We start from the raw sequence: 12345 nt of genomic DNA, 5'->3' as shown, positions 1-12345 counted from the left end.
TCGGTGTTATTATTTTTTTTGAATTTTTTGTCTTTGGGTTGCTTCTAATTTGCACTTGCACATTTGACAGGCTCTTTTCTGTTAATCCTTTTTGTCTTATTGTTTTAATAATTTCTTCGATGTTTTTAGTTTTTGATGAGTTTTGTTCATCATTATACGTGAAGTTAGCATTTATCTTGGACAGATGAGCGTGGCGGTCTTCTGTCAACGCTACCGCGTCGCCTGGGCGGCCATTAATTCGCGAGGAACTTTGAATGCTAATAATTTTTCGCTCACTGAACGGATTTTGAAAATTTATATTACAGAGTAAACGCTGTCACGAACACTTTGAATTGATGTCTAGCACTTTATTATTCTCTCGGTTTTTACCACTTTTAACAGTTCAATTCGACGAAGAGGTTCGCGACGCGTGTTCGCTGCTCGCCGCCGAAACAAAAAAGTGGGAGATACTGACCACTATACTAACCAGGATTTAGTGTCAATTGTTTTTTGCTTATTTGTATTTCTGTTTCATTGTTGTTAAGTGATTAGTGTTGTAACCACCAGTACTTCTTTTTGTTACGTCGGTGTGTGTCTTTCTTATCTATTTTTGAGAGTTTGTAGTTGAGTCGTGTGTTTGTGTCGTTGTCATTTATGTCCGTTGAGTAGAGAATCTTTTTGTTGTCTGCTTTGCGTGTGTTGTGGTAGATGAGTGGTGTATTGTCTTTGTCCTGTATGTATCCTTGACTGTCAAGGTGTGTGAATGCTTCTGGTGGGATGTATCCTGTGTGTCGTGTCTTTTCGTAGTATTGTGGGTTGGGGTATGTGGAGCTGTATATGAGACTATTGTTTGTTTCGTTTCTGATGTTTGCCCAGTGGTTTCTTATGAGTTTTAGTATGTGTAAGTCTATTCTGGTTATGTTGGCGTATTCGTATAGTTTGTGGTTGCTGATTAGTTTTGTGTAGTTTGATTCCGGTGTTCTGTATTTGCCCAGGCAGGCTCTAAGGCATTTCCTTTCTATTACTCTCAGTTTTTCCATTGTGCTCGCAGAGACGTTGAACCAAATGGGTGAGGCATACGTTAGTATTGGCCGTATTAGTGATTTGTAGCAGGTGATTTTTGTTTCGGTGTTTAGTTCCTTGGAATAGAATAATCGTTTGTGACTGGCGAAAGCTTTTTGTGCTTTGTCTATTTGTATGTCGACGTGGTTGTAGTAGTTTAGTCTGTAGTCTATGTGTACTCCTAGATATCGTACTATGTTTTTGTTTTGTAGTTTTGTCTGTGCGTTGTGCGTGTCCTGTAGGTGGAAGTTTTTGGTATGTTTCCGTACGTCCGTGTTTCGACGTGTTCGAGATTTTTGAAATATAAGGTCTGAAGAGGATTGTTTCGCATTTGTCTGTGTTGATTTTTAGTTTCCACGTGTGGAGGTAGTCGTGTATTTTGTTAAGTATGTCCTGTAGCTGTATTTTTATTTTTGAGGGTTTGCTGTCTTTTATGTATACTAATAAGTCGTCCGCGAAGGCTATTGCGAATTTGTCGTGGTCGTTGTTGAGTCCGTACATGTTGAGTAAGTCACTTATAAATATACTAAACAAGATGGGGGAGTTGACTGTACCTTGTTGGAGTCCGTGTTTAATGTGAAAGGTTTCAGTGGAGGCGTATGATTTTTCCGCCACTCTGAATTTTTTTCCATGAAACATGCTCCAGATCATTTTGGTCAGATGTTGTGGGAATCTCTTTTTCATTAGTTTGAAAAAGAGGCCTTCCCACCAGACCATATCGAAGGCTTTCTGTAGGTCTATAAAGAGCGCCCCGACGCATTCGTCTGCGTTTCTGGCCCAGCAGATATCCGACGTGAGTTTGCTGATAGCGTGCGTTGTGGAATGCTTGTGTCTGAACCCAAATTGCGTTTCTGGGATAACGTTATTTTTGTCGCAGTGTTTGCTTATGGCGTTGTTGATTGATGCTTCGAATACTTTGCTGATGTTTGCGAGTAGGCTGATAGGACGGTAGTCAGCCGGGTTGCTACCATCCTTTTCTTTTTTCTTTATCGCAATTAGTTTTGCTGTTTTCCAGGCAGTGGGGAAGTACGTGAGGTTGAGGCAATTGTTAAATATGATTGTGTAATTGTATGTGTAGTGGCGTGGAAGGTTCTTGAGGACTATGTTCGGGATATTGTCAAAGCTGGACGATTTTTTATTGTTTAATTTTTTTAGTATCAGTTTCAGTTTTGTGTGTGAGGAAAAGTAGTCTGGAGGGATTCTATCTTCGTCTGGGTTGTCCGCTGTGTTGGTATTGTCGAATGTACATATCGTTTTGTTGTGAAGTTTGTCTTGGAGTAGTATTTCCTGTTTTAGTGCGTCAGTCTTTTGCTTGATGATATTCGTGAGTTGTAGTTTGCCCATGTGTTGGTTTTGTGTGTGCACTGCTTCGAAGTGTATGCCGAGTACGTTTAGTTTTTGTTCTGTGTCTGTGATTAGGACGTTGTTTTGTGTGTCCGTTTGGTGGGTGTTAGAGTTTATTTTTGCTTTTTGTAATAAATGGGTGTTTGTTTTGGGAATTTTGAGGGTTTCGATGTTATTTGTGTCTTTAGGTCGGAATATGCTGTTGAGTGTGGGGAAGAACTTGCTGGAGTTGCGAGGAGTGATTGCGGATATTTTCTTTTTCCAGAAATTGTTGACAGATTCGTGAAAGGCTTTCTTTAATTCGTTTCGGATTATTTTTAGTATGTCTTTGTGTGCTGTTATCAGTGTATCGTTTGCTATTGTGTAGTTTTCTGGTTTAGTTAGTCTGTTGATCTGGGTGAGAGTGTAGCTTTTTTGTTTGCGTAATCGTGTGATTAGTGGCGTTACGTACTTGTCGGTTGCGTTTTGGTTTTTTGGTATTTGTGGAGTTGCGTGATCTATTGCTTTGTTGATGTTGTCGCTGAGTTTGTCAATGTATTCGTCTATTTCGTCCGTTGTTAGGTTTCTGTTGTTCGGTAAGATCGTGTCGTCCGTTTCTATGAGGAAGTTTTTAAACTGTGTCCAGTCTGTTTTGTTGAAGTATATTTTTTTGGCGTTACTGTTTCGTCTATTTCGAGGGTCTCCATCGTCGGGATGGAGATTTGGATTTTGACTGCTCTGTGGTCGCTGTCGTATGGAAAGGAGTTGAGGAATCTATGTTTGGGTGTGTTATGGAATTTTATGCGGCTATCGGCTATACATAAATCTATAAACGCTCCGCTTTTTGGAAATGACGGTGTTGCTGTATTGTACAGTGAAATTCGATAGGGAATTTCGTTTTCCTGTATCCATTTATTTAGAGCAATACCTCTATTGTTGTTAATAACGTTATCCCAGGCGTGGTGTTTTGCGTTCAGATCACCTGCTAATATGTAATAATTGTTATGGTTGTGAAGTTCGAGCTGCTGGAAAAAGATGTTTGAGCTCGACCATAAATTCTTTTTTGCAGCTACTCGTCGCATATCCCGCTATTATAAATAGTTTTTCGGTGTTTTGTAATTTCAGCTCTATTACAGTTGCTTCGAAACATGTGGTGTTATTTATGGTGATCCCCCCGCTTGTTTAGCGTTCGGTCTGTCTGTTCTGATAACTCTGTAGTTTTGAAAGTCAATTCTGTGTCGTGGGTTTAGTTTCGTCTCGGAAAGTAGTAATATGTCGGGTTTGTATGTTTTAATGCAGTCTAGGAGGCTGACTCGTCTTTCGTTCGTGGTGATTGAGTTTACATTTATTTGTATGATGTTTAGCTGTGTGAGTGAGAGCTTATTGCGTGGTCGTGTTTGTGGTGATGTGTGGAAGTTGAATGTTAAAAATCTATTCCAAGGGTTTCTACTATGAAGTTGATTCTGTTTATGTTTAGTTCAACGGCCTCTGCGATTCGGGCCATTTGATTATTTATTGAGTTGGTAATTGTTTTTATTTCTTCGAGGAGTGTTGGGTGGTGTGTGTTGGTTGTCGCATTTTGTGTGTTTTGTGTATTGTTGGCCTGTGCGTTTGTGTGTGTATCCGTGTGCGGCTGTGGTCGTGTGCCTGTGAGCATCGCGCTGTAGGAGATGCTGGGTCAACGGTTCTGCGTAATAGTTGTACTTCTCTCTCTCTTCTTTTAGGGACTGTTTCCTTTCCTCTATCTTTTCTTTCATTTCTATAAGTTTTGGGCATCCTCTGTAGGAGGCGGGATGTCCAAAGCTTTTACAGGTGACGCAGTAGGGTTTACTTTCAGCTGTTTTTTCACGTGTGCATTTGCCCGGGTTATGCGGAATGTTGCATTTAACGCATCTATATTCTAGGCTGCAGTTTAGTGCAATATGGCCAATGCGTTGGCACCGTTTGCACTGAACTCGATCTTTTTTGATAATTTCCTCCCAAGAGATTAGAGAATGGAGGACTACTTTTATTTGTTTTAAGTTCTCTGTTTTGCTGTCGGGAGACAGCTGGACAATGTATATGGGCAGATTTTTTTTTTCTGCTATGGACCGTTTGGTTTCGAATTTTTTAATAGCTAGGAAGTGCAGGTCGTTAATATTTTTTGAGCGAAGTTCGTCTAGTATTATTTCTGGCTCGAAGTTGCCATCTAGATTTTTTATGAGAATGGAGATGTTTTTCTCCATTCTCGGGGTGTACGTATAATACGGAATGTTTTGTGTTTTAAGTGTGTCGCAGGTTTTTTTATGCGAGTCTGTGGTGTCTATGTACAGAAGGTGTTTGTTGTAGTTTATTTTTTTTGTGTAAAAGTTTTTTGTTATTTTGCTAGTTATATCTATTATTGTTTTGGCGGGAGTATCTATTATAGTGATTGGAGGAGGTTTTACTGTTTTAGTTGATGTTTCTGTGGTGGTGTTATTGTCGGTTTTTACCCTGTTTGTGGCTGGAACGGGTACTGCTGTAGTAGGTGGTGGGCGCTGTTGGCTCGTGCTCGGCCCTGCGTTCGGGTGTTTGGGGCTGCTATCTGCCGTTGGGCTCGGTGTGGGGCTCGTGTAAGGCCTTTTTCCAGAGGCGACTTTCGTCCATTCATCCTTATTTAATGTTTCCCGAGGGATGTCCATTAGGGCCGCGGGTTTTTCCGCTGGCCTGCTCGTGATGGTGGTCGGTTCTGTCTCCTTCTTGTTCCGCTCTCTTTCTTCTTTTAACTGGTTTGTTAATTCCTCGACTGTTTTAGTTAGTTTCGCTATTAGTTTAAGCGCTTCTTATAATTGGTTCTGCTGTTGCTTTTCGGCTTTCTTTGTTGGTGACATCTCTGCGATGGACTGTGGAGGGTTTTGTTTCTTGAATAAATTTGATGTAGTTGTTATGCTGCGTGTTGTGGTGTTTTTCAATCAAAGATCAATTCAATCTATGTTCTGCCTCCAGCCCTAACAATGCTATGGCTGCTGTTCTTTTATCAACTTCGTAGTCTTGCACTGGTTCTACACCTGATAGGGCGATATACTTACCAGCATTCGTTCTGCCAGTTCTACCACGTCTTTGTTTTGCTGTGGCAATTCCAATTCTGCGTCTAATTAATTGATAATTATACAAAAGATTATCACCATCAAATTCCAATTTCGTTTCTGGTTTAAACTCCTCCATAAAATCTACTACCGCCTTACATCCCGGTATTGTTACTGCTTGTCCTACGACATCAGTACAAAAACACCAGGCATCGGGCTTAAGCGAATCTGGATCAAAGCTGATGCCACCATGAATACTGACATACTGGCGCTCTTCACCAAAGATTTTCTTTGCTGCCGAGCATAATTTCTCACAATCGGCCCGCGAAGCAAGAAAAAAGATAACTCTTCCCGTCTTGAGAGGCTCCAATGGAATCTTGTAGCCACTAGAAAATCCTTCTTTCCGTGTTCCTATCGTCTTCGGCGGAACGATCCAATATTCATTATCACTTACTTCTCCCCTCGTAGCGGCGCTTACTTTGAGATTCTCGTCTATTTGATACTTGGTAGCCTTAATCTCCATGCCTTTGGCCAAGGCGTGTGATTTAGTTCTCGTTAGAACAGTAGCCGTTAAGTGTACACACTTGTATCTTGAGTCTCTTATTGTGAATTGTAGGTCACCCGCTACGACAGTTGGATCTCCTCTGCAGTGGATTTCATCTAATAATACAAAGTCGGCCTCATTGGTGATCTCCAACACCCTCTTCAGGGCTGATCCATATGACATGATCACGAGTTTTATCGATCCTTTCCCCACCATGTCGCAATGGTCCGCATGTTGCTGACCTACTACGTAGCTAAGGGTGTAGTTGTCATCACCCATTCCGCTCATAGATAACACGCGACATAGATGACTATAGGCGCCTTTCACTGCGGCAACTGTGGGTTGCAGTAAATAAATTCGCTTCGGTCCGGTTACCTGCTTCATCAATTGGCTTGTAAAGTTGATCGTTTTTCCGGCTCCAGTAGGAGCTTCCACTAGGTAGTAGCATTCATTCGGTTCCAGCTCGGTGCTAAGCAATTCATTTACTGCACTTTTGAAGTACATATTCGGTGAAACATCGGGATTGGAGCTGCCTCTATTCTACCCAGGCCGTACACGGACACTATTTTGCCCTCGCTATTCACTATCGGGCTTCCGCTCATGCCCTGCAACCCTCTCCAGCTACTTGGTGTCAAATGGTTATATTCACGGTCTATATCAACCGGACGCATCTCATAAAACAGTGCATTGTCTCTGCCTTCCTGCGCTCCTTTTGTCTTCTCGACGATTAAGAACTTGCCCACTCCTCGAGTTGGACATATAACGCAGAGGATCTCTCCCGGTGTCGCATTAGCAAACTTGTAAGCCTTATCTCCGTATATTATTAGATCCTGCTCCACACTATCGTGAAACACATGATCCCAAGTATAAGTTAACCCGGCCCTGGTTATAGTTACAGGGTTTGCGTAGGTGACATGGTGAGAACTAATTAGGTTAGAAGCGCTACCGAAGCAGGATCCTAGGTCCAAAGCTGACATAATTTCACCTGCCCACCAGTCTCCCGGGCCCACGTCGCAGATTTCTTCTGGTCCACTAGCGTCGGCACTAACACGATTAGAATCGTATATGAGCTCCTCCGGTCTTAGTGGCCTAACTTTCCTCCATGACTCCAATGAGGTTAGGGTTGCTTTTGAGTTTGACTCTCTGTTCTCAATTTAGCTGCTCCCCTCTTCCAATCAGAGCTGATCTTAATCTCACCCAACTGTACAGTACTTAAAACGGCATTAGGCTCACATGAGTAAACATGGTTGCGAACTTGACACAAGACTTAATTGTTGTTGTGAGACAAAATCAACAATGGAGTATCGACTGCTTCACAGCCTGCAAATAAGCTACGGACTTGGTCTATAGGCAACTCTGATATAAGCTCTAGTTCACCTGTTCAGGTGATACAAGAGTATCCTTTATGCCAGAAGAAAGAGTTCACACTGGCAATGTAGGCCCCTAGATTGCTGCTATTAGTCCTCAAGAACAATACTCCTCCAAGCTCTCGCAAGACAACTTGATCTCCTCTAGCGATTCGAATCATGATGCAGTTAACTTCTAAGATGCTTTCGTCACAAAAGAGCAACATTGGTATCTTGACCGGAGTCGGCGCCAAATCGGAGACGGCAACGCTAATTATGTCTTCCTCATACGATCTCAGAGTCGGTATGAGACCGCCTTTGTTATTTATCTCTTCTTCCAGGTCGCGCCCCGCCCCTCTTATAATGCTTGAATACTGAGTCTTTGGTAACCCAAAGTAGATATACTCCCATGGCTGATACTTCAAATCTATTGGTTCTGTCCAAGAACTTATCATTTTGCCCTGTTCAGACAACAGCCGATACATTTTGTTGCATCTAAACGTTTGTACTTCAGCAGCACCAACGCTCATAGCCGACTTGCAAACTTCTCTATTTCGTTCATAATCGACTAATTTGATTCTGCCAGCACGTGTTAACCGGAACTCGCTATACCTAGTGGATCCATTAACTATTGCATAGTAGTACGTCTCACCGATCTTTCTACCGAAAGACACCACACCACCAATCTTAACATTTTCCTTGTGGTAAGGGTGCCAACCAGACGACCAATAGTAGATGCATTGGCCACTTGTTAGCTTCTTATGTGATCTTATGGTGATGCAGTTGACTAATGATAGACTTCTGTGTCTCATCAAAAGAAATGTTTGGCAGGGATGAAGAGAAATGGAAGCAGGGATTAGCTCTAGAAGCAGTTGTTAGTCTTAACGTTTCTAACCTCGTCACGATATCAGGGTAGATCTCTATTAAACCGGGCCCGGTCATAGTGTGGCCCGCGTAGACTGAAGTATCACGACATCGCAAGAAAGTCCAATTTGGATAAGACACCTCGTCGTATTTGACTCCCCAGTAGTCTACTTTCTCTGTAATAGTGGGTTGCCCATTTAAGGGCGGCAATGGAACTTGGAATATCCAACCGCTGTCATTTGCCTCCTCTCCAAATTCGGAGTGCTCCTCTACCAATTCTACACAGTCAAGGTGACTATTACTAGTTTCTGACACATTGTGCAGACAAAAGCTACACTCAACAGATTCACGGTTGGATTTTGAAGGCGTCGTCATTTTAATACTCGGGAGGGGCTCGTTAATTTTCCCTCCAGTTATCAAATAAAACATGTCTTCAAATATTAGTACGTTTCCGCGATATTTTTCAGGGTCGACTGGTTCATGATCATCCATTAGGATTCCATTGATGACCGTGATCGAGCTCATGTCTCCCAATGTGCTGTTATCCACCGGAGTGGACATAGCAGTTCGCGAAGAGGAAACATAGATCTTTGGTGCTACACGCGCCACGGACGGGGGAACACCCTGCGGTCTTCCATAATAGTACAAGTTAAGGCCACTTTGGTTCCATTCCCAAGACAACACCGACGACCCGCGGGACACCCTGTTGATCGTATATTCGGAATGCTGAATGCACTTAACAAAAGATCTGATCTCGTCCCAATCGGACGGTTGGCTATCACCACTACTCCTCGTGCTCATTCCAGCCGCGGCATTATCTTCCGCTGCTAGTCTCTTTCTGGTTTTAGTCGGTGACATCATGGCTTTGACGTCGGTCTTCACTATCTTTTTCTTAGGAGTCCTTGATACTAAGCTTGATTCTCCTGAAGCCATTGTCAATTTCGTTATTTTAGATATGTTAGTTATATTGATTATATTTATCTCTGAACTATTGCTTAAGTCTTAAATTAAATATTGTAGTTACATAAATAAATAATATGTGATCTTATAACTATCTTAATTAAATTATGATACTAGTCCTAAACTGAAGTGTAAATGAATATTACAAAATGTCAATTAATCAATGGAATAATATCTAATTAAACTAATAATAATAATGCAACAAATAATCCCGCGTGAGGCAGGTTATTTGATACATATATTAATGCTCGTGTTAAAACGAGGTCCTAACGGATGTTCGATAAGAAATTTCGCAGTGCTGATATTCGATAATAAATCGCTTAAGCTCGGCGCCTATCGTTTTTAAAATTTTGAGATACTGACCACTATACTAACGAGGATTTAGTGTCAATTGTTTTTTGTTTATTCGTATTTCTGTTTCATTGTTGTTAAGTGGTTAGTGTTGTAACCACCAGTACTTCTTTTTGTTACGTCGGTGTGTGTCTTTCTTATCTATTTTTGAGAGTTTGTAGTTGAGTCGTGTGTTTGTGTCGTTGTCATTTATGTCCGTTGAGTAGAGAATCTTTTTGTTGTCTGCTTTGCGTGTGGTGTGGTAGATGAGTGGTGTATTGTCTTTGTCCTGTATGTATCCTTGACTGTCGAGGTGTGTGAATGCTTCTGGTGGGATGTATCCTGTGTGTCGTGTCTTTTCGTGGTATTGTGGGTTGGGGTATGTGGAGCTGTATATGAGACTATTGTTTGTTACGTTTCTGATGTTTGCCCAGTGGTTTCTTATGAGTTTTAGTATGTGTAAGTCTATTCTGGTTATGTTGGCGTATTCGTATAGTTTGTGGTTGCTGATTAGTTTTGTGTAGTTTGATTCCGGTGTTCTGTATTTGCCCAGGCAGGCTCTAAGGCATTTCCTTTCTATTACCCTCAGTTTTTCCATTGTGCTCGCAGAGACGTTGAACCAAATGTGTGAGGCATACGTTAGTATTGGCCGTATTGGTGATTTGTAGCAGGTAGTTTTTGTTTCGGTGTTTAGTTCCTTGTAGTAGTTTAGTCTGTAGTCTATGTGTACTCCTAGATATCGTACTATGTTTTTGTTTTGTAGTTTTGTCTGTGCGTTGTGCGTGTCCTGTAGGTGGAAGTTTTTGGTATGTTTCCGTACGTCCGTGTTTGCGTTCGAGATTTTTGAGATGTAAGGTCTGAAGAGGATTGTTTCGCATTTGTCTGTGTTGATTTTTAGTTTCCACGTGTGGAGGTAGTCTTGTATTTTGTTAAGTATGTCCTGTAGCTGTATTTTTATTTTTGAGGGTTTGCTGTCTTTTATGTGTACTAATAAGTCGTCCGCGAAGGCTATTGCGAATTTGTCGTGGTCGTTGTTGAGTCCGTACATGTTGAGTAAGTCACTTATAAATATACTAAACAAGATGGGGGAGTTGACTGTGTCTTGTTGGAGTCCGTTTTTAATGTGAAAGGTTTCCGTGGAAGCGTATGATTTTTCCGCCACTCTGAATTTTTTTCCATGAAGCATGCTCCAGATCATTTTGGTCAGATGTTGTGGGAATCCCTTCTTTATTAGTTCGAAAAAGAGGCCTTCCCACCAGACCGTATCGAAAGCTTTCTGTAGGTCTATAAAGAGCGCCCCGACGCATTCGTCTGCGTTTCTGGCCCAGCAGATATCCGACGTGAGTTTGCTGATAGCGTGCGTTGTGGAATGCTTGTGTCTGAACCCAAATTGCGTTTCTGGGATAACGTTATTTTTGTCGCAGTGTTTGCTTATGGCGTTGTTGATTGATGCTTCGAATACTTTACTGATGTTTGCGAGTAGGCTAATAGGACGGTAATCAGCCGGGTTGCTACCATCCTTTCCTTTTTTCTTTATCGCAATTAGTTTTGCTGTTTTCCAGGCAGTGGGAAAGTACGTGAGGTTGAGGCAGTTGTTAAATATGATTGTGTAATTGTGTGTGTAGTGGAGTGGAAGGTTCTTGAGGACTATGTTCGGGATATTGTCAAAGCTGGACGATTTTTTATTGTTTAATTTTTTTAGTATCAGTTTCAGTTTTGCGTGTGAGGAAAAGTAGTCTGGAGGGATTCTGTCTTCGTCTGGGTTTTCCGCTGTGTTGGTATCGCCGAATGTGCATGTCGTTTTGTTGTTGAGTCTGTCTTGAGTTATCACCTGTTCGCGTGTGTGAATATTTTGTTTAATTATGTTTGAGAGTTGTTCTTTGCCCATGTGTAAGTTTTGCGTGTGTACTGATTCGAAATGTGCGCCTAGAATCTTTAGTTTTTGTTCAGTGTCTGTTATGACGATGTTTTTCTGGCTGTCTGTTTGTTGATTGTCGGGATTTATCTGTGCTTTTTGGAAAAAGGAGTATGTTCGTCTTAGGAATTTTGAGTGTTTCTACGTTGTTCGTTTCTTTGGGTCGAAGTATGCTATTGATTGACGGGAAGAAGTTTGAGGCGTTGCGCGGGTGTATGTTTGTTATTTTGTTTTTCCAGTAGTCGTTGGCAGAGTGGTGAAAAGCTTTTTTCAGTTCGTACCTAACTGTTTTGAGTGTGTTTTTGAATGCTGTTATTAGTGAGTCGTTTGTAGAAGTGTAGTTTTCAGGTCTTGTTAGTCTATTTATTTGTGTGATGAGATTGCTTTTTTGTTTGCGTAGTCGTCTGATGAGTGGCGTTATGTATTTGTCGGCTGAATTGTAACTTTTTTGTATTCGTGGGGTTGTGTGGTCGATCGCTTTGTTTATATTGCGGCTGAATTTGTCAATGTAATTGTCGATTTCGCGTATAGATAGGTTTCTGTTGTTTGGTAAGGTTGTATCGTCCGTTTCTGTGAGAAAGTTTTTGAATTCTGTCCAGTCGGCTTTATTGAAGTTGTATCTTTGGGGTGTTGTTGATTCGTCTATTTCAAGTATTTGTAGCGAGGGGATGGATATCTGTATTTTGACGGCTCTGTGGTCGCTGTCATATTCGAACGAGTCAAGTGTTTCGTGGCGGGGTGTGTTGTGGAATTTAATTCTTCTGTCTGCTAGGCAAATGTCTATGAAGGCTCCGCTTGATAGGAAAGACGGTACGGCTGTTTTGAGTAGAGAAATTCTGTATGGAATTTCGTTTTCTCGTGTCCATTTGTTCAACGCTACACCTCTGCTATTGTTTATGGTGTTACCCCAGGACCCGTGTTTGGCGTTCAGATCCCCTGCTAAGATGTAATAATTATTAGATTTATGCAATCCGAGTC

The sequence above is a fragment of the Habropoda laboriosa genome, unplaced genomic scaffold (genome assembly GCF_001263275.1).
Source record: "Habropoda laboriosa isolate 0110345459 unplaced genomic scaffold, ASM126327v1 scaffold1387, whole genome shotgun sequence".
Lineage (NCBI taxonomy): Eukaryota > Metazoa > Arthropoda > Insecta > Hymenoptera > Apidae > Habropoda > Habropoda laboriosa.
The sequence above is the reverse complement of the archived record's forward strand: the minus strand, read 5'-3'. Positions refer to the sequence as shown.